Genomic DNA, 22,501 nt, shown 5'->3' with positions numbered 1-22,501 from the left:
GATGATTACGTAGATTCTAATTTATTTTAGCACACCAAATCAAATTACTTTAATAACTAGTCCTTGAATGCTCAAAAGATCCAAGATGAAAGATGTAAAAGTTAAATAGCCAAAGACAATAACAAATTTTCATTCTCAGACAATAAAGCCATCCTCGCCTCTTTATGAATTTGAAAAAATAGAAATGAGCATGTGAAACCATTGTGGGAGTGAGATCCATGAACCTTCCCATGAATAAGCTAACACCATTTCATATAACACACCCAACCAAACTTACAAGTACTAAATTTAAGAGCCTTCCATTTTATTGCAACAACTTACTTTAAGACCCATAGTCTCAAACCTATAGATCTACATCATTATAAATCTTGATAGCTTAATTTGTAAAACTTTAGCACAAAATGGGGAATATAGTTACATTATCTTTGAGTGATCATAGGTGAAAAAAATTGGGAAGCTCAATGGGGTGTTTTTGGATTCAATTCTCTTGTCATATCAGAACAAAAAAATAAATGAATTGAAGATATTGAAAAGGTATTCTTTTAAATAGTTCAATCACCTTATATGTTCTTTGATTCATCATTCAACACAATGCCAATATCATGTTTCTTGGTAATGGCCATAATCCAATTCTCATTTCTAGTATGAGATGGTACAACAATGTGACAATATGCATGTTTTGACATAAATGACAATTAATGTCAACACTAATATGTCAAGTCTAACAAATCGATGATAAATCTCTATCCTACAACCCTACAAAAAACTTTCAAAATGAATAGTTTCACAATGTTTACAATAGAATTAAATTGTAGATGGTCAGGGTTGCCATCCCAATCTTCTTTCACTCAAAAGAGGCTTAAACCTGCCAATGAATCAGTAAAAATTTGTCTAGAAATCTTAGTACACTTATTTAGTGAAATCACATCACACACACTTATTTAGTGAAATCACATCACACATATACCTTCTCAACCTAGGATGCAAAAAATTGCAAGCCAAGTTTAGAGAATTAAGTCAAAAAATCATGCACTAATTTGAATATTCAAAAAATTTTATTTTATTTATTTATTTTGTAATCATCTACAATTCGGGAAAAAAGAAGGGGCAATAGGGAAGCCTTCCTTATTACCTAGATCCAATGAGTGCCAAGTGTTCCATTCATTTTCATCAAAGATGGGTTTGTCTTAACAAGTACCCATGGAACATAGGTCAATGAGCTTGACTAAAAGACTACAAAAATGAATCCTGATAGGAATATCAAAGTTTTTCTTGTGGAAAATATCTCCTACATATCAATTGATGAGCTTAAGCTCTTTATAAACAATGGTTCACAAGGAACACCACTTGGTGAAGGTTTTGAAAATGGGGTTGCAAGTAGAGTGGGTTTAACCATGGAAGGAACTCCATAGTTAAGTGTTCTCGAGTTGGGGTAGATCTAGAATGAGTGACCTCTTAGGAATTCTTGGTGCTTCACCTATGTGAGCATCACCTAGATCCAATGAGTGCTAAGTGTTCCATTCATTTTCATGAGAGATGGGTTCATGTGAATCGATACTCATGAAAAATGGGTCAATAAGTTTAACTCAAAAACTAGGTAGATTAATCATGATGGAAATATCATAATTTGGCTTGATGTGGAAAATATCTCCTATTATGGAAATATGGTCTATCCCAAGTGCTAGCTTACCATACACCTCAATGATAAAAGTCAAGATATCATTCTAAGTGTAGTTGTGTTGGTCTTGATAATGACAAGTATTTCTAAAGAAGATTTCACAAAGCTCCTCTTGTGGCTTCCTTGCATATCTTAAAGAACTAAATAAATTTACATATGAACCTTACAATCCATGAAAATTCCATCTTTTACATCTAGTATAAAATTTTACAAAGACTACACAGTTTCAACAGTATGTTACTTCATCAAAATTCCAAACAACAAGGAATGCATAATCTTTTTATGTCTATGACTTGAACTTTTTATTTTATAATTTTTGATAAAACATTAAATAGTAGTTTAACTTTTATATTTATTTTCTATTTACTAAGATTAGAAATTAGATTTCGATCATGTAATACAAGGTAATTTAGATGAAATAAGGGTTAAGGTAGTCATTCTTTTCTTTTCTTTTGGATTGATTTATTTTGGAAGACTTCTTTTATTTGGAGATGAAATTTTATTCTCAAGTACAAGTTTTGGTTATTGTAAAAGTCTAATGTTTTAATATTTTGTTGGGATGGGTGATCTTATGGGAAGAACCAATTCTTCACCTTTGTGAATGCTGTCTATAAGTGCTAAGTGTTCATTCATTCTTTTGAGAGATTGGTTCATCCCAACCATTAATCATGATAGAAGGGCCAATGAATTTGACTTGAAAAATTCACAATTGAATATTAATAGTAGTTTCATAACTTGACATGGATCAATATAACTATAAGAAGAATCTAGAATTTTCTCATTCAAAAGAAAAAAATGTTTCATCTTCCATAGCTTAATCCCATAACATTGTCAACTTAGTATGATTATATTTATATATTTATGTAGATAATATTAGATATTCATAGCTAACAAAACCTAGATTGCCATACATGTACAAAAGTAAATATTTAGAAATTTAATGTTCTAATCATATTATCATTTGTATGAATTTTTTATTTAATATTAATAATAATGTAAAATAAATAAGAGGAAGGTAAGGATCAAATTCTAAAATTCTTAATCCTTCAAACCAAACTATTTAGTAATTGGCTCAACAAAAGCTTCCATATCACTAAAGTAATAGCGTAAGGACAATCAAACAAGTAGTTCATTAAGAGTCCATGCAAACAAAATTTGTAGAACTAAAACATGACTTGTTTTCTTTCTTATGGGGGTTTACATGTTGAAACTATATTGATTCGAGCGATAAATTAACTCTTCTTCTTGGTCTACATTGCATATATCTAACAATGGAAACAAGTTATAACAGAATATACTTTAAATAACACATAATACCTATGTTTGTTATTTGATTAGGCAATAATGCATAACATAAACCTTACCATGTTTGTAGCTATAATAACATATTAAATATAACTTGTCTTGACTACAAAAACCATGGAAAACAATAATAAATCAAATGTTATTTCTTACGATTTTGAATTATGTTGTATTTTGGCTTTCATCCACAAGTTTTCAAAATAGGGTTTTACGTGTAGAATGTTGAAGGAATACTCCTAGAATACATCTTTCATTTAATATTATTGAACTCCTCTTGATTCTATAGCTAGAAAATGAATCTTACTTCAAATGGATGACTTTTTTCTTACACAAGTTGATGGTGCTTGAGGATACAAACACCAATTTATATGAAACCTAGAAGAAGGAAACTAACAATAACATGCAATCAAAATGACTATCTTTTCTCACTTTTATTTGAATAATTTACTTAATAAGCTGTAATCCTTCCTTTGTATGCATTTATGACATGGTTTCTGAGCAAGAGAAATTATAGCCTACATGATTTCAATCCTCTCAATATCTTAGAATGTTAGGCGTGCAACTTTAAACATACAATAAAAAATATAACCATCTTATGCAAACTTGCACTTTTTTCCCTATTGACGTACCCCTTCAACCTTCTTTGGGTGCAATTTCTAGTATAGTTGCCTCATAATTTCACACATTTGTTCTATCCTTGCACTCTCCTTGTTATTCACCCTAAATTTAAGCTCTAAGTTGACTTATTTTACATTGCATTCTTCGTAATCAATTCAAAATTGATAAGAATTTTGTAATTTTTATTTTTATATTTTCAATATTGTTTGTGACTGGTAATTTGTATTTGAGTAGCAAGAAGCCTTGTAAATTTATGATGTGGAATCACTTGGAAAGCTTTTTTGAAACTAGTAAACCAACAGTTATTTGGATAGTCGAGTAAGTATAAACCAACATATAGCTGAGAATGCTTAACACTTTTAAGCTTAGATATCTACCTTGGTTGGGTTAAATCAAGGATTTCACTTAAATAGTTCAAGGGTATTATTTTATTCCACAATTTCCATGCATGTATTTGAGGGAAGCATTGAGAATGATAGGTAAAGTTTTTGAATGTGTTGCATACTTGTCACTTTCTTTTTCTTCAAAGTTGTTAAAGCATTTTCAACAAAATAGTTTGTGCATGTCTCATAGTCTGTGTATTCTAAGAGGCCACATTTATTTAGGACTTATTTTCTTGTTGTTTACGGTCCATGCCTACATCTCCAGGGTTACATGTACGTCTATGATCTAAAAATTTTGTTGCTACAAACTTTGCAAATATAACAAAATCTCCCTAGTTATATATTTTGATGCATCTCCACTCCCATTATGCAATTGCAAGAATGTTGGTAAATGGTTGTTGTTGTGGATTGTATTTGCTAGAAAGCTTTAAGAAACATTCCCAAAAAAATAATTTTCCTTTTATGAATCTTGCAACCATTCCATTTCATTTCATCAGTGACATCTCTTTCAAGTAACCTATCAAATAGTTTGGTTGCCTTGTCTTTACTTTTCACAATTTAATGCACGTGGAACAACTTGAAAGTTTCTAGAGACTTTTCAATAAATCTATTTTGCGCATATCACATTATCATCACATGTTAAAATAACATAGAAAAAATAGAGTTGTATGCTATGATGAATATGCATACACTGTTCAAAGATTGTAATATGTTGGTATCTGTAATCAGTTCATTTCACAAGCTCAAGAGACAAAAAATAGAGTTGTATCCTTTGAAGAATGTGCATATGTTGTTCAAGGATTGTAATATGTTGGAATTTGTAATCACTTCATTTCACATGCGAAATTAAGATAGAAAATTTAATAGAGTTGTAGGCTATGATGAATGCACATACACTATTTAAAGGTTTAAAGATTGTAATATGTGCAAATCTGTAATCACTTCAATTCTTTTTTTTGGGATGAAATGCTTCATGGTTTCCCATCCTCTTCATCAGCAATATTTTTTATATGATTTCCCTTCATTCTCATGTATTTTTTGCATGCTCTAATAAAAGATAAAATAGGGGACATATGTTACGTTCTCTTTTATACAGTTGTACTTTTCACTATTAAAAAAAAAATGTTTCTCTATAAATACATTAATTTTTTTCTACATATTAATTTCATGTCTTTTTAGCTTGAAAAATACAGGGCAGTATAATAAAAAAATGTGAACATGAAAAATTATGTACTGAGTTTCTAATTTTTTAAGTATACAGTTTATTATAATATTCATCTAATTAATTTAATATTTGATGATGCATTATTTATAATAGATTGATGGATTCGCTCAATGTGCCAATGTGTTAATGTGGCATTTTGTGTTTGTTAAAGACATCACACACGAAAACTAAACTTGGGCATGTATTTTGGCATTGCCCTAATAGGAAGAAGGTTGTAAAAGAATGCAAATATATTTTTGTTATAAATTACTACATGGGCTGAAAATTATAATATGAACTATCAAAGGTTTGGTATTGTAGGGGAATAATGAATGCAAACACTTTACCTAGGTCAATGATGTTCCATCTACGAGTGTAGTATGTGATGAAGGAACTAAGTGCAAGTTTTGTAAGAATCGAGAGGTGGATAGGATTGAGTTCTACAAGGCTCAAGAGGTAGATAGGGAAAAAATAATGCATAAATTACCTTTCTAAGATGCCTTCTTTGTATTATAATTGAACTATTTTGTTGGGACCATATGCGAAAAAGTGCATAGAAAAATGAATTTGTATTAAAATGGAGCATAATTGTATTATATGTGGAAAAATGTTAAGATTTGACTTCTTCAACTATTTTTGTTATGGATTCGTACATACATTGGACAAACATTTTTGTAATGACATGACTATTTTGAAATTTGTAATGTATTTTGGTATCGTACATATTGATTTTTGTTTAGTTTTTGTATATGATTTAATAAATCTTTTTAAGCTTAAGTAGGTCATAAGTGAAAAAATAAATAAATAATATGACGACCAAATTTATAGTAATATCATTACTAATTTTTTATTTTAAACTAGTTTTTTATTTAAAAAACAAACTTATTTTAAAATGAATAAATTAATTAATATTCAGTAACTTTAAAAAATTAACAATTTTTTAAAATTAAAATTAAAAAACATTTCATTAAAAAAAAATTAATAATTATTTTAAAAAAAAATTTAAAAGTAAAAATTAAATAAATTTATAATTTTAAAATTAAAAAATTAAGTAAAAATAAAATTTCAATCTCAATTTGAAGAACCAAATCCATAAAAATGTATCTTCCTACTCGTCATTGTAAGAAAACTTGTGTAATAAAAATTGTTTAGATGAGACAATTCGGGTGGTAAGCTAGAGGTTTCTGAGGAGACCCATAAGTTGGAGGTTAAAGGGTTGAGAGAGAGGATACAGGCACTAGAGAAAAGGATAACTAGGAGTAGGACTTGACTCACGAGGATTCCATAATGCTTGAAAATTGGTCCAACATCCTCCTTAAAGGGAAGGGTGAAATGAAGCCCAATTATGGCCTGCTCCTCTCTATTTTTTATGTTTGAAGGTTGGTTGGTTTAAAAACTTAGTCTTTTTAAAAGTTGTTCAACCTTTGTTTAATAATACTTTCATTTTAAGTAGTATTTTTATACACAATCTTAGTAGGATGTCTAATAGACTTTATTATTATGCTCCTTCGAATGATGTTTTTATTTTCATACACAATAGTAGAAGGTAATTTTTGTTTGGATGATAATATGTTGGTTGTAGGCCAACTTGCCTTTTGTAAGGGCTAGCCCTTGTTTTGATTGCTTTATTATTAAAAAACAATTGTTCAATAAAGACCTTTTATGATATTAATGCATCTAAAAAAGTAGAATAAGATTTTTGAATTGATGATGTCATGGGTCCAAAGGGAGAATGATATCAAGAGGTTCTACTTCAATTCTTTTTTGGCTTATTAGTTGAAAGGGAGAATGATACCCTTTCTACATAAACTTCAATTTTTGCATTGTGGAGTTGGATACAACCTCCATGAATATGTATTTTCCTCTAAAATATTGAAAGGGTTCCATATTTGTTCTCTTCTGTATATCATAATACGGTTTCTCAAAAAATAAAAATAAACTGTGGCTGTACCATTGTCTGTATATTTGCTTCTTGCAAGTTATGAGTTGTTCCATTCTATATCTTGGTATTTCTCACGTGGGTGATGTAGAAATCTTGGTATTTCAAATTCAGAACTATCAAATTATTGTCCAAGAGGATTGATTCAAAGAATAGTCCTACTTTACAAGTACCTAAATCTAACATAAGTATGGCCTAAATGCAGAAAATGAGAAGGTAGCGAAAGCCAAACCACTGCTGCAAGAAATTACATTCAGATATATCGCTTCTTTGTGAGCTACAACAAGTACAAGGAAAATATCAAATGAAGGAAATTATACCGCCCATTGTTGAGATTTAATGCAACCAAATTTTCCCATGAAGGGAAATAGTCAACGTAGTTGCAAGGGCTAGAAAGGAGGATGCTATAAAATGCTGCTGCAATCCAGTGTCAATCTATGCAGTGCAGCTAATTCCACTATAACTATGGCATCTTTATATTTTTCTATTACAAGTATTAGGTTCTATACTATGTAGCTTAGTCAAGTTTAGTGCTAAAGCTCTATGGTTTGCATATGTAAACTTTTGACTAAGCCTATTTCATTAGTAGATTCAATATGCTCTTGTTCTTTGGGATTCCATTTGGCATAGATAATTGTGTATTGTGCTTTCCTTTGTTTTGGAAAATATTTATGTTTGTGTCTTAAAAATAAATATTTTAAATTGGTACAAGTTCGTTTCTCATTTATCTGTGTTTTTTGAGTTGGGAATATTTGAGACTATCTGAAATTGTCTATAGTGATAGGCACATATATCTACTCTGTGTTGTTCTACCATAAAGAGGGAAGTTTATGTCAATTTAGAGGATTATGAAACAAATAAAATAGCCTTACATGATGAAAATTTAATGGTATGGATTTCTCCAATCTCCTTTGTTTCTATTGTTTGTATTGCTTTCTGCTTATTTGTAAAGATAACCCTAGTAATATATGCAATACATAATAAGTTTGGGTCTAAATGGGTGCAGAGAGAAATATAACAGCCATCAATTAGTAATGTTGTGGACCCTAGTCTGGATGAGCAGTAGAGTGGTCCAACAAGGGATGTGATAGTGCATCTTTGCCATGACAAGGGGGACTTAGGCCTCGAATGTCAACATCGGCCATCCAGGATTTTGAAGAGCAAGAATTGTCAGAGGAGGAAGATGAGGTAGAGGCTAAGGATCAGGTTGGAGGAGAGGAAGAGCAAGAAGAGGGAGAAGGAGAGGGAAAGGCCAAAGAGGTTGAAGAAGCACAAGGAGGGAGACGATATTCTCTCTGAAATCGCACTCAGGTGAGGAGGTTTTCTCTTGGAAAAGAAAGAAAGCAATTGTGCTTCCCAACTTGTAAAGGAATGGGAATAAAAAATGCACATAGTGAGAGACAAAGTGGCCCAAGGACATCCAAACATTATCATGCATCAATAATGGATGATTCTAATCATTCTGATCTTCTTGTGGATGAGATGGATCAGGATCTTGATTCTTGGATGTCTTGAGGGAACTGAAACTTTGGGCAGCAATGGGCTTGTGGTGGACTTGACATGACCAACACATTGCATGGGGTTTGAATGTCACATTGTTTGGATGGGTACCCCAAGATTATACTTTTGGTGATGGAGGCGGAGGTGGAGGTGGAAAAACTACTAGTCCCTGTTCAAAAGTCAGAGCTGACATTCAACCCTAGCAGGTTGATGAAACAGTGAGTTTTAATGATATGGTAAACCTAGTCAATGTTTTTTTTTGTGTCAATTTAAGAGTAAAAAATAAAATATTTGAATAAAAAAATTAATACGAAAATTTATTAAGTATAATTATTTAAATTTAATTGAAATTATTTGTTTTAAAAGCTTTTCTATATAATTACAGGGTGCTTGTGTTCTAGCAGTTATACAAATTTATTATGATAGGCACTACTCCAATTACTATTGACCTAGTTTCACCATTATGGAGGCATGCAAACATATTAGAGCATGTTCTTGGTGGAGGGACGTGTATCTGGATATATCCTAAGTGTGACATGTAATACACAAGTTCCTACAGGTGAGTGAAAGGGCATTTATGAGCAATTCTTGGAAGAGGAATCAAAGCTGGTCTAGGAAAAGATAATGTACCTATACCAGTTTCTAAAGTAGCAACATATATTAAGGAACAAAGAGGAAGCAGATGTAAGAGTTAAAAGTGGGTATATGCATTCGTTACTCAAAGCATAAGGGGCTCATGGAAGTCACATACTTCATTATCTCATAGTCATAAATCTAGTGTTGCTCCTGATATTCTAGTAGAAAGCCATCCATTTATGAGGAGAAATGAAAATGAGGTTGGTAATCTGAAGAGAGAAAGAGTACCATTGGAGATGTCATTTAATAATGATGCTAGGGATATTGTTAATGAAGTTCTTTCTAGGTGCCTCTATGTAAATGGTTTATCACTCTATTGGCAAGACATGGTAAGAAAAATAAATGAAGCTCCAAAGGGGTACATAAGCCTAGGTTTTGAGAAGGTTTGGACCAATTTATTGACAAAGGAGGTCAAACATATAGAAACTTCATTAGCTCCTATTAAGGTCTCATGGAAAGAAACATATGTGTCCATTATTTCTGATGGGTGGAAGGATGCCAAAATCAAACCGTTAATTAATGTGATTGCAATGTCTCTTAAAGGGGAAATGTTTCTAAAAGTTGTTGATTTTAAGGGCCAAGCGAAGGATGCACAATTCATTGCTAACATTCTCATACAATGCATTAATGAAGTAGGTCCTCAAAATGTTGTCCAAGTTGTAATGAACAATGCAAATAATTGTAGAGTAGCTAGAGTGTTAGTTGCAACATTTTCTCAACTTCATGCTACACAAGTTGGGTACTAAAATAACTTGGATTAAACAAGTTTATGATGAAGCTCAAGATGTCCAAATGTTCTAATAGATGACCACTTCTTGCAAGATACTTTTAGATCATTCTTGTGGCTAGAGCAATTGATGGTAATTCAAAATTCAAATATTTTATCTTTATGGTTTACTTCAATGATTTATTTAAGAAAAAGTATATATTTACACTTTTTTTTTTTTTTTTTTTTACTTTTTTTTTTTTTCAAATAGGTTTCTAAGACTAGATTTTCATTGAATACTATTTGTATTGAGTTAGATGGTGAATGTTCAAGAGGCACTTTCTGCCATGGTGATCAGCCAATAATGGACCATATGAAGGTTGTCCAGTATTGATAGGGCAACTAATATTAGGAAAAGGATTTTGGATGATGCTTGGTGGGATCATGCAAAATACCTTCTTAGTTTCTCAGATCCCATCCTAGATATAATATGCTTTACTATCATGGATAAGCCATGCTTGGGGGACGTTTATGATGGAATGGACTCAATGATTGAAAATATGAGATCCATTGTAAATGCAAAAGAGCAAGACCCTGAAGAAACCTTCTTTAAAGAGGTGCAATCAATATGTATTGGGTGATGGAACAAAATGACCACCCCACTCGATTTTTCTCCTTTGCATTGAGTCCCTAATATTATAGTGGAGAGATTCTTGCTTTGCCAACAAGGGTGCCACCATATCACAAATACAAAAGTAGGAAAATGGTTCAAGAAAGTTATTTCTAAATTCTTTCTTAATATTGAAATTGGAAGATGTAGTTACAAGTGAATTTGTTGGTTTTGTATCACCCACTGGTCAAATTCTTATTGTTATTACGTACTATCACTAGTACAAAAACAACAATATGTGACTAAAAAAACCACTAAAAATTGTATATATGTGACTAAAATCAGTCAAGTGACTAATAGTAGTTAATATCCAGTCATTTATAACACTACCAAATATACTATTAAGTGATTTTAGTCACTAATTTTGATCTGTGACTAAAATATACTATTAAATAAGTAGTATATTTAGTAGTATATTTTAGTCATAGATCAAGATCAGTGACTAAAATTGCTTAATAATATATTTAGTAGTGTTATAAATGACTGGATATTAACTACTAATAGTCACTTGACTGATTTAAGTCACTATTTTCAATCATTGATTTAGTCACACATTTAGTCATATAATTAATAGTATATTTAGTTACATATTTAGTCATAAATTTGAAATTTGATTTAGTCATATATTTAGTTTTAAATGTAGTGATCTATTTGGTCACATAATTAGTATATTTAGTAGTATATTTAGTTATAATAGGGCATGATGGAATTGAACCACCATCCTCCTACTTTAAAAGTAAGTGCTCTTCCATTGAGCTAATACCCTTTGAAGAATAATCATACAATGTGTATAGCATTGTATGAGTACATTTCGAAGCATACTTAGTAGTATATTTAGCTATAATAGGTTATGCAAAGCATTAGGAGTTCTGGAGCTAGATGAGTTGAAGTTATTTTCAATCCTATCTTTCATTATATCAAGTATTGCAAGGAGTAAATTAGACTCTATGCCTTTCTCAGATCGTTTAGCTTGCAATATCTGCATAGTAAAGTGCTTGCATTCAGGTACAAGCATTGCTCTTCCACTTATATTTTAAGTATGGCCTTAAATTTTTATGTAACATCACTGAGGTCATGCATCAAACATGCAGTTGCAACTGCAAATTCTGCATCCACCTTTTGACCATGCAGTTACGCAAAATAATGCTTATTTTTTAAGGCAAGAATAGATGAAAAAAATTGATTGTAATGTATTTTTCATTTCAAAATAAAATGGTGACTACTAAGGCCACATAACATTATGCATAGATAAGGAAAAAAATAATTATTTTTAGTAGTAATAGTAGCCAAAAGGAAGTAAGTGAAAATGTATCAAGAAATCAAATTCAAAAGTCAAAATTTTCCTTGAAGCCACATCAACAAGCACAAATAAGCATGAAAAGTGTTTCATAGGCATGAATTATATTTTCATTGTTAAAATAAATTATCTTTAAAAAATGGACAACTAATTCCACCCATATACTTTGGAGGTGACAACTTGTAAGATTCCATGTTAGAGAGGCTAAAGGGGTTTTATACATTATTGAAAACTTAGTTGCTCTATTTTTTTGGTTAACACAAATGTCTGAGTAAAAATTCATATCAAAATTTTAATTACCAAATTACTATTATATTTTACTCCTACGTGTCCACATGGAACATTATATAAAAGGAAACTCAATTGATAATTAGGGTTGAACAAGTTACTGAGGTTGTTGTAGTTGAGGCTGATGTTGTTGCTATGTCTGTTGAAGTTATAGTGGTTGTTGTGCATTGGACTATTGAATTTGAGGCTATTTTTGTTGTTAGGATTGCAACATTTGAGGCTTTTGTTGTTGATGAGGTTGCTATAGTTCTGGCCGAGGATGCGGTAGTTACTTTTGTTGCTCAAATTTTTCAGCATGACTACTAGTTGCAAGATAACATAAATTGGAAACCATAAGAAACTATATCATTTTTTTTTCAAATGACAGCATTTTAACTGCAAAAAGTGGCCTCTACTAAGAAAGTTGCATAATCTAAATGTCTAACATTAATCATGAAGTTTCAAGTGAAGCTAACAAGATTGAATAAAAGAATGTTGCTTAAAACCTTGCTTTCATCTGTCACACTATTATAATAATACTTGTATCCCTCTAGAGAAGTATGCCCTATCTAGACACAAGTTAGTGATGCAGAACTAAGGGCACTAACTGGTGCAACAACTACAGTAGTCTTGGTTTTAGCAGATAAAAAGTGCACTAGCAGAGCTAGTTGTCACAATTCTTTGCAACTATGTTGAGAATGTCCATGGCTTTATCAACAACATATAACAATGTTAATAGTATACCACATTAACAGTCCTAAATAAATCAACAACTAAGTCATCAATGCATTACTGACTTGTTGCAGTCTAGATTATTGTGTTGGAGCCACTTGATAATAACTCTGAAAAATGAAAATCATGAATAAGTGTTCTTAAGATATTTCACATTCACTGAACTAGTTTGAGTCATTACATTTATTAGCAATATTTATCCTACACTTTCTTTTTTTGAGGGCGCATCAAGAGTGGTTGTTGTTGGGATTGAGTTGAGGCCTATGCTAAAGGTGTTGGTACCAGAGGTGACTGGATCTACATTTGAAATGAAAGGTGTTGTTGGGGATGAACATTGCTTTACACAATAGGCACATGCTATTGTAATAGATGAGTAGAGGGTTTTTGTTGTGATAGTTGTTGCATCGACTACTATTGTGATGGTTGCTTATCTTGGGAAGGAATTTTCTAAAGAGAGGAAGCAACATTTGGCTAGATTAGAGACTAAGAAACATGAAACTGCCCATCTTTAGATGGTTGTTATGAATTTGGTGCATGGACAAATGGGCTCATTTTATTCTTATTCTAGCAAAAATATGAAGCTTGGTACTATTTTTATTGAGTAGATGAATAGCACACAGACAAAGAGATACAATTAGAAAAATTTTGTGCAACAACTTCTAAGCAAGCTTAGATGCTTAAGAATTCTCAAAATATTAAAAGTAGGGAATAGCAACATCATACATGATGGAGCTTTATGAAAATTGATAAAAAAGAATGATACGTATAGTACTAAATATAAATTGCTAGAATAAACTACTCCAAATAGATAATTTCAAGTGCAAGAACAATAACTCAACCTTGATCTTTAATTCTTTGCTCAACTCTAGCAATGATTTCCAGAGTCTTAATAACAATTACTCTATATAACATGAGAAACTAAATAGTGTCAATGAGAATATAGTTGTAAGTGTGACACAAGCCCCAAACAAACAAGAATTGAAAGAAGGCCATAAAGAAGAACTAGAGAATCACAAGTCACAATCCCAAGATAAACAAAGAAAATGGACCTTAAAAAGATCATGAACAAGAATCCAAAGAAGTGCATGAAGACTTAATTAGGATGCATACAAAGGTCAAACCCTTCCTTCAATTGAGAAAATTAGAAAGATGGGTTTGAAGAATCTACAAAATTTAGACTATTGTGCATGTATGGGTCAACTTCCTATGGGGACAACAACCATAAAAAGAATAGTGTGAAGAATCAAAGAAACAATAGCTACAAGTATACTTAATATCTAAAATTAAAGATGCACTGGCATTACCTGTGCACAACATCAAATAAGTTTCAACAATATAACAAAAGAAGCATAACTTAAGAGCATCACATTGTCAGAGAATTAGCACTTGTCAATATCTTATTTGGAAGGTTGGATAGTTGTGACTGGTGGCATTTGTCTGCAATTGATCAAAATCACTCACAAACATCTAGTAATGGAATATTTCTAGAATCGAGTGATAAAAATGCATATAATAAAAATGGAGAGTACTGATACACCTTGAAGGTAGGGTCACATTATGCTACAATAGACTAGGATAACTCTCTAGGATACCTTATGAATGCTAGTTAAACCGGGTACAATATTTCAAAATCTTTCTTATCGAGTAACATTATCGGTAGGGTAAACCCTTAATCCACAAGTTACACATTTGACCCAACACAAATTATCATTTGAATCTAAATAACATAAAAATGTTAATAGCATTAATCAACTTCAACATGGCCAAATTTCTAATTGATAGTCCAAAAGCTTTCTAGCAATTTTTTGAAGTGCCTAAATAAGGTACCACTAATCTCTAATCTATTTTTCAATAAATCTGAGTTTCCTAGCTCTACCCCTAAGCTTTTTGTTGCACCCTACTTAGTTTCTCCTTGATCATGATTCCTTTAACCTAGTGAACAACAATGTAACAACAACATAGTGGGACATCGGGACAAGTTTACAGGAAGGGAAAAGAAGGGCCCCATTAACCCAATCAATGTAGCAGGGGTGCAGCTAAGAATAAGTGGAGCTAGAGTGGTGGTGGGGGTACTTGGGTGCTCCAAGTACCCATCCTAAGTAGCCCCCGTTCCAAGTACAATTAGGTTTTGGGTTGGGTGCAAGTCCTCAGGTTTCACTGGTCAACAATGAGTTGGACAAGTCTATGCTTGTTAAGCTTGTACAAAGATAAGTACTAGATGATCATATAAATTTTACTAGTAATAGCACAATTAAAGGGTGGCCTAAATCAACATTGATGTGAAAAATTGTTTTCCCACAAAAAGTAGTCACAAATTCAATAAAAATGTCCTTGAATAGATTCTCTTCAGAGGTGAGAACACAATCAAACTTGATTTATGTACCAATGTTTATTTTTATCATATCAATTAGAAGAAGAATATTGATAAATCATTCATAAGAAACACTTTCTTCCTCAATCAAGGCTGAGCAAGCTATATGAAGCAACTCTTAATTTCAAAGAGTTTATAGAATCATTCAAAAATTTCACCTTTAATGCACATTGATAGAAGCACCAATACCATAATCCTCCTTTCCTGAGTATGGGCCTAACCAATTTTGTTTGAGTTTGCAGACTTCATCATCTTCTTTTAAAATTTTGATATCAATAAATTCAATTCAAAGGACAAAGGATATATGTAGTCTTAAACTTCCTCAAATGCCAAAGTAGAGCCATGTTTTACAAAAATAAGCCCATCCAAACACATGAATGACTTAAGCCTTCATAGCAAAGCAATCAGAAAGTCTATAAGAATCTTTTTGCAAACTTGGATCTTTTCAAGGGTGAGAATGCAACCAAGTTTAAGAGTGTTGCTCCTAACTAGACACAAACATTTGCATATGGTTTAAAAGGGTGCAACATATGACCAACTGCATACAATTGAATAGTCGCTAAACAACATCAAGGGCCAAGTCATATAATATATAATTTTGTAAAAGCATTAACATATCACAGAGGCCATAACCATGGTTCCAATTTTCCCTATAGTTTAACATCAGTTTCCAGACTTCTAAAATGACACAAGAAAGCACATTACAGAGATGAAATTATAAGTATGGAAGCTTAAAATAAACAAAATCATGCATTTGTGCCAGTTAAAATCAAATGAAAATAATGCTTGCAATACATTGTGTCAAACCTTTTTGCATGCCTTTGAGTAAATGTCGATCTTTTCTATAATGCTAAAGTGGAATAGAAGCCAATTTTGCAGCAGTAGTGCCAATTGTGACAAGGGATCAAATAAGACTGACCCCTTTAACTAGCTTGTGCACCTACAAAGTGTAAGATTTATGAAAATATAGTTAGCATAATGTATTGTTTATAACAATTTTATTAATAGCATTCTAAATAGGCATCAATACATTTTGAGGTATGATATATACAAAAAATTCAAGGATACCTAATTTTGGGTAATATCTTCCAGCCATTCATTAATGACAATTTTTGAAATATGATGACAATTTTTGAAATGTGAGCCTAGCCATAAACCCTAGCAATCTCGACATGTTTCAAATCCAAATTGATACCCTATGGAAAATTGATGCCCAGCAATAAACCCCAGCAATCTCGACATGTTTCAAATTAAAATTGATACCCTGTGGAAAATCCATGTTTTATGGAGTCCTTAATTTTGTCATGCCCAAACCCACGAGGGCAAAAACACACAATTTTTTTTTTTTTAAAAGACAAATAATACCACTAAGTTGATAAGTTAATTTGCACCCGTTAAAGTATAGGTCAAATGAAAAACAAATATGAGGTCTCCTAACAATGTCCTGACATCCCTTTTAAGTTTAAAGTCAATGAGTATAAATAGGTCATTAAATTTGCACATTCATTATTAAATTGATTTCGACATTTTTTTCATTTTACATCAATATTAAACATTATATTAATTTTAATTTGGCTTTCAATAACTCATATGTAATCCAAAAATCTATTAGATCTATGAGAATAACACAATCTACATCTAATGTATAATCTTATTAACATTAACCATTATAGCGTCATTAAAGCAAAATATTTTAATGAAAAATATATTTAGATTATTCGAATAACGATCTAAAAGAATTATAAGTCTAACTATTTCATAGTATAAAAGCAAAGAACAATTATTATAACTTGTCAAATAATTATTTAAACTATATTTACACTTCACTCTAAAGGCTAAATTTAAACTAAAACTAAAATAGATTAAAAATATACTAATACTAAAACACTAAAGAAAAAGAATAATAACCTATCCTAACATATACTACACTACATCATACTTATCAAATTTATTAATAAACTAACAAACATATAAAAAAAATCTAACCAACCTATGCTAATAATAACCTAACTCTATAAAACCCTACCCACTAACCTAGCTCCACATAGACCCTACATCCACAATCATGGGTAGCCTCCCATAGGTTGGTGCACTGTCCCAAGGAAAGTCTACACTGCCCAAGGTAGCTCCTCCTTGTAAGATGCGCTCAACACAAACAAGGCAAGGGGGAGAAAAAGGTTTGAGATCTTAAAACATCATCATGCATACAAACCTTTAAATTGCACAAGGACCCACGTACCCCCAAGGAGCTGAGCACGTGATCCAAGGCCTGTACTTGTCTTGTCTTCCTTTCAAGAAGGTGCACACCTAGCAAGACAAGGGGTGGGGTACAAGGAATAAACAACTAGGTGAAATAAGATATGAAGGGGGAAACTTTAATGTATCCCTTCCAACAAATCAAAGAACCCAAAAAAATATATCTGCCCACTTTATTGACATGGCAGTCTGCATGGGTAAGTGCTACACTCCAAGTCAACTCAAGAGGGCTTGTCAAATCGCCTAGGGTGAAGGAGGTAGAATAGGAGTTAGTGCATAAATTTTTCTAGGTAAGAGTATAAGTTATGTTTTAAATTATGAAGATAGTCTTTAGGATATCTTTTTAATTGCTCAAAACTAATTTAGATATCATTTAAATTTAGAAATATATATATATATTTTTTAAAGAATCAAAGGAATATTCTCTATTCAACAAGAGAATAGACTATTTCCTCATACAATTTCTAGCATCCTGTAGGTGGGTGTTTGGAAATTTTCTTGTTCCCTCTATATTTATTTTTTGCATATGAATAACCTCTTAGGGTGGTATGAAAAGTTAAATTAATCCACTTTAAATTGGATCAAAAATTGAAAAGCTAAAATATTGCTAATATAATCTTAAGTTAATTCTTAAAATTTCTTATGGCTTACAAAATTGATAGAGCATCTCTTAATCTATTAGATGATTAAGGTAAGTTTCAATACAATTTCTATCACATCTAAAATACGTTGATTCAGGGACTAAATTCATCATTAATTTCTTTCTTTTTTTTGGCAAATCTATAATGACTTGATACAAACATAACCTATCAAGAATTTGAACTATTTGTTTCATTCAATAATGCAATACTTTATCATTTGAATCTAACAATCATAACAAGTAAATCTGCATGCATGATCATAGTTTTCCATTTGCAACATATATGAAAACTTGGAATTTCATTCTATCAAATGGTTCTTCCTTAACGAATTTTTAAAAAAAACTGAACTATCACAATTCATAACATTATCCGTTATTCTTATTTCTTTTTTTTTTTTTTTTGTGTGCATCCATATTAAATTTAATACACAATTAAATCACATGATAACCAAATATGCTCAACACCAATTTTATTGGCAAACCTGATTCAAAGGCTCAGCCGAGAAAGAATCAGGAAGAAAACCCAGCTTCGTTGCCATTTACAATAAGGTTTAAAATACAATTTACAATAGGATCTCAATCCCAAATTTCAAAAATTAAATAAAATTTTCTTCATGATCAAAATCAAGGAGTATGTAATGTTTTCTGAATCTCATTTCAAGAACCATGGAGGAAGCAATTATCTGATCGGGTGACAACCAAGCATAACCCAGAAGAAATCAAACATGCATAATCATACATGGTTTACACAATAGGATTCACAATGAATCAAAACTAGGGAAAGGTGGATTCTTCCAATAGGAGAAGTCAAGCACAACACCAATTCAGATACCCAATCAGGGCTAATAACCAAGAACTTCCGTTCTTCCATTTAAACATGCCATACTCATACCAGGTTTGTGCTGATGGGTAGGAGCCCATAACACCCTACCCTTTATCCCTCTTCTCATCCTGAGAAGAGACTCTACACTAGTTGGAGTCCAACTAAATAGACCTTTCCCAAAATTGGTCACTTCTTCCCTCTCTAAGGGTGGGTAATACAAAAACTCCCATGCAAGGAAAACTCAAAAATTTCAAACATAAAACAAGAAAGGAAAAACAATCAAAGTAACATGGTTATCAAATCTTTCCAACATACCCACATCCATACAAACAGTGAAACAACAACAAGGTAACATGAACATGAAACAATACATAAAAACTGAATAGGGGAGATGAGAATTTCCTACCTTCACAAAGAGGTAATGGCAATGAACAAGTTTGAGTAGATTATCCCTTTTCTTCCTTCAACCTTCAAGCATTCCTCTCTAAATGTAGAGACTGGGTAACAACCTCAACTAGTCCAACAAAGGCCTCTAAATAAGCCTCAAACTCAACCACCAAAGGGGATCAATAACTATTTTCACCCACTAGTCACCCTAGAAACTCCCAACTCAACCTACACTATGGTTAAACCCCAAGTGGAGATGAGGTGAGGTAACTCAAGACACCCATGATCAATTTTCGCACAAAGGCAAAAAGGGACTTTTTGAGTGACCTCAAAAGTCAAAGCAAGGGGCTTAGGGGTTGGAAAAGACCCCTAACCCATACCCATACCCTATGGTTAGAAAAAAAACAAGTTTTAAAGCCTTAAGAAGAGGTTTAGAGTCAAATAAAATCTAGGAATAAAATAGGTCCAACTTACTATTCTAAACTAAACCAACTTGGTCCAAAGGTTAAACAATTAACCCTAAATAGCCATTGAAGCACATAACCATTTTACGAGTGTCAAGTGACATAGAGAGAACATAGTTATGAACATTTAACATTCACCGAGCAAGGAAAATGCATACATACATCTCACAACAAAAAAAAAATACGTGAATTACGAATCAACAAGGTTTTCAAATTTAGCACATGAAGATCAGTTCTGTTCCTCTGTAGGGTTTCTTGGCTAAATATCTGCACACTCATTGCACACATCAATAGTCCTGTAAAATCATATGTACATAAATGTATATGTATTCAAAAATTCTCATAAATTAAAACATACATCAATAAGGGTTTCTTTATCCTACTTAATTCTTAACCATTTAAAATATCTTAAATCAAAGCCTCAATCCTACCTTTACTGATTTCATCAACATACATATACATGAAACATTATATGACAATAATCAAATATATCTGAAATAACATCACACAACATGAAATAATAAAATATGTTATAAGCATCAGATAATGTCTCGACATCTCGAGTCGTGAATAACAAAATAAGGGTAATGTATCACTATGCTACGATGGGTCGAGGCGAGGCCTCACAAATTTACAGAGAAAATTCTTAGCTTAACAATAACATGCACTGCCATATTTCACATTTTCACAATCACATACAAATATCTCTAAAATACTAAATATTTCTTGCAAACTCCAAACAATAAGTTGATGAAAATAATAATTCAATTATTTACAAGTGAACCTATAAAATAGGATTGCACTTTGCAGGAAAAAGAATAACTAAGCTTAGTTAGTAAGAAACCCAACCAATTTACAAAGACTTGTAGCTCATTTCCACTTAAAACTACAGCATGTGAATTGTTAGGAAGTTGTGTAAAAGGCATTATGACCTTTGAGTAGCACATTTTCTGATTATATGAGTGGTGCTACTAAATGTCACATTTGCTGATGATATTGAATGAAGCTATTGAACATCCTCAATCAAGATCCAAATAGAGAATGACCATGAATAATGTAGCTGGGACATTGGATAATAAGGAACCACAACAAAATGAATAGAGAAAATGGTTCTTTTTCAGGAGCCTCCAATGCTACAAAATGGAATGGAGATGCAAACTATATGTTCACCATTGTGTATGGATACAAATGTCTCCATATTCCTAATTATATGCTCAACTCAAATAAGCTTAAGGAATGAAAGATTAACAAATGAAATTTGAGATGAAACTAAAAGAATTACTAGTTTTACAAAAATAGAAATCACTCAAATGCATGAATGAAATAATATGGTACTCTATTATAGCGTGGCTAGCCATATATGTATATGAGCAAATTCAACAGAAAAAAGCACATACCATTTCAAACTATAATAATTCATAAATGAAAATTTATTCAATTTAAATATTAATCACAAAGCATATAGAGTAAAATAATCTAAAAGTCACCTGTACACCAATCTGAAGCAGAGATATAATAATAATTAACATGGATTGATTAACCATCGTGAAAAGTTTAATTAATCTGATAGTGAACAAAAATAATAACAATGATACAATAAATTTGAATTTGCATGATAGAATACCTTCCATGAAATTAGATTAAGAAGCTCAACATTATTGCCACCTTGTAAGGCAAAAACATTAACTCGATGAGGAAAGTAGTTAACATGAATGCTCAATGGTCGTATTTCACATTTCTGTCCAAAGAATAAAGAACAATTTCAAAATACGATAATCCAGCAAAAAATTAGATAATTAAAGCACAACAAACAACAAGAATATCCACTAAATACACATTTGAAATAATCATGGGAATATTTGCAATTCTCTAGTTTTTGGGTCTATATTTATATGACTACTTTACAAGATATAGCTACAACTAAGGATTAGGTGTGATGTGAAATTGGCGAGAAATGAATCAAATTTTTTACTATGGAATGATGTATTTATAGAATTTTCTTTTCAATATAGATTATCAAGTTACTTGTTATGACATGCATTTATTACATGTATGCAAAAAATTACATTGATGCAAAGAACACATAAAAAATACTAAACATTTAAATAAGGAAGTCTGTAAATGTCCTCATTGATTAGCCAATCATTACATATTGGACAATATTTAACTGTAACAATTTTATACAACTCTTCAACTTACCTCTTCACTGGATCAGATTACAGCACAACCCTATGTCATCTTATTAACAAAGAAGGTGGATTACAAGGGGAAAAAGTACTATTGATGACAAATAAGTTTTTAGATGGTGTGTTGCTAGTACCTGAAAGAAGGGGAGAAGATTCTTATCTATGATTGCAGTGTCAGCATGAATTGGAATACTTATATTGCTTGATATTTGACTACATGAATCTCCTTGTACAGCAGCAGAAGCTACTAATTGGGGAAAAAATTGATTAAGAAGTCAAGCTAACTTTGATCAAGATGTGACTGTAAAGGGTGTAGCTTCACAAATAACCTGGCAAGCAATGACTTCAAACAATAAGAATACATGCTTAAAAACCAAAAAACAAAAAAGCTATTTTTCCATGTTTAATAAAAAAAATCATATCTGTAAGTTTCAAAATGTTT

General features: G+C 31.6%; 1 pseudogene; it reads right to left on the bottom strand.

The window, feature by feature from the left end:
• Positions 1–16,072: 16,072 nt before the first annotated feature.
• On the bottom strand, positions 16,073–22,423 carry LOC149573545 (autophagy-related protein 2-like; annotated as a pseudogene).
• Positions 22,424–22,501: the final 78 nt, after the last annotated feature.

Source organism: Cupressus sempervirens, chromosome 2, assembly GCF_028749045.1.
Source record: "Cupressus sempervirens isolate cs-2001-9-10 chromosome 2, ASM2874904v1, whole genome shotgun sequence".
Classification (NCBI taxonomy): Eukaryota; Viridiplantae; Streptophyta; class Pinopsida; order Cupressales; family Cupressaceae; genus Cupressus; species Cupressus sempervirens.
This window is presented reverse-complemented; position numbering and strand designations above follow the sequence as displayed.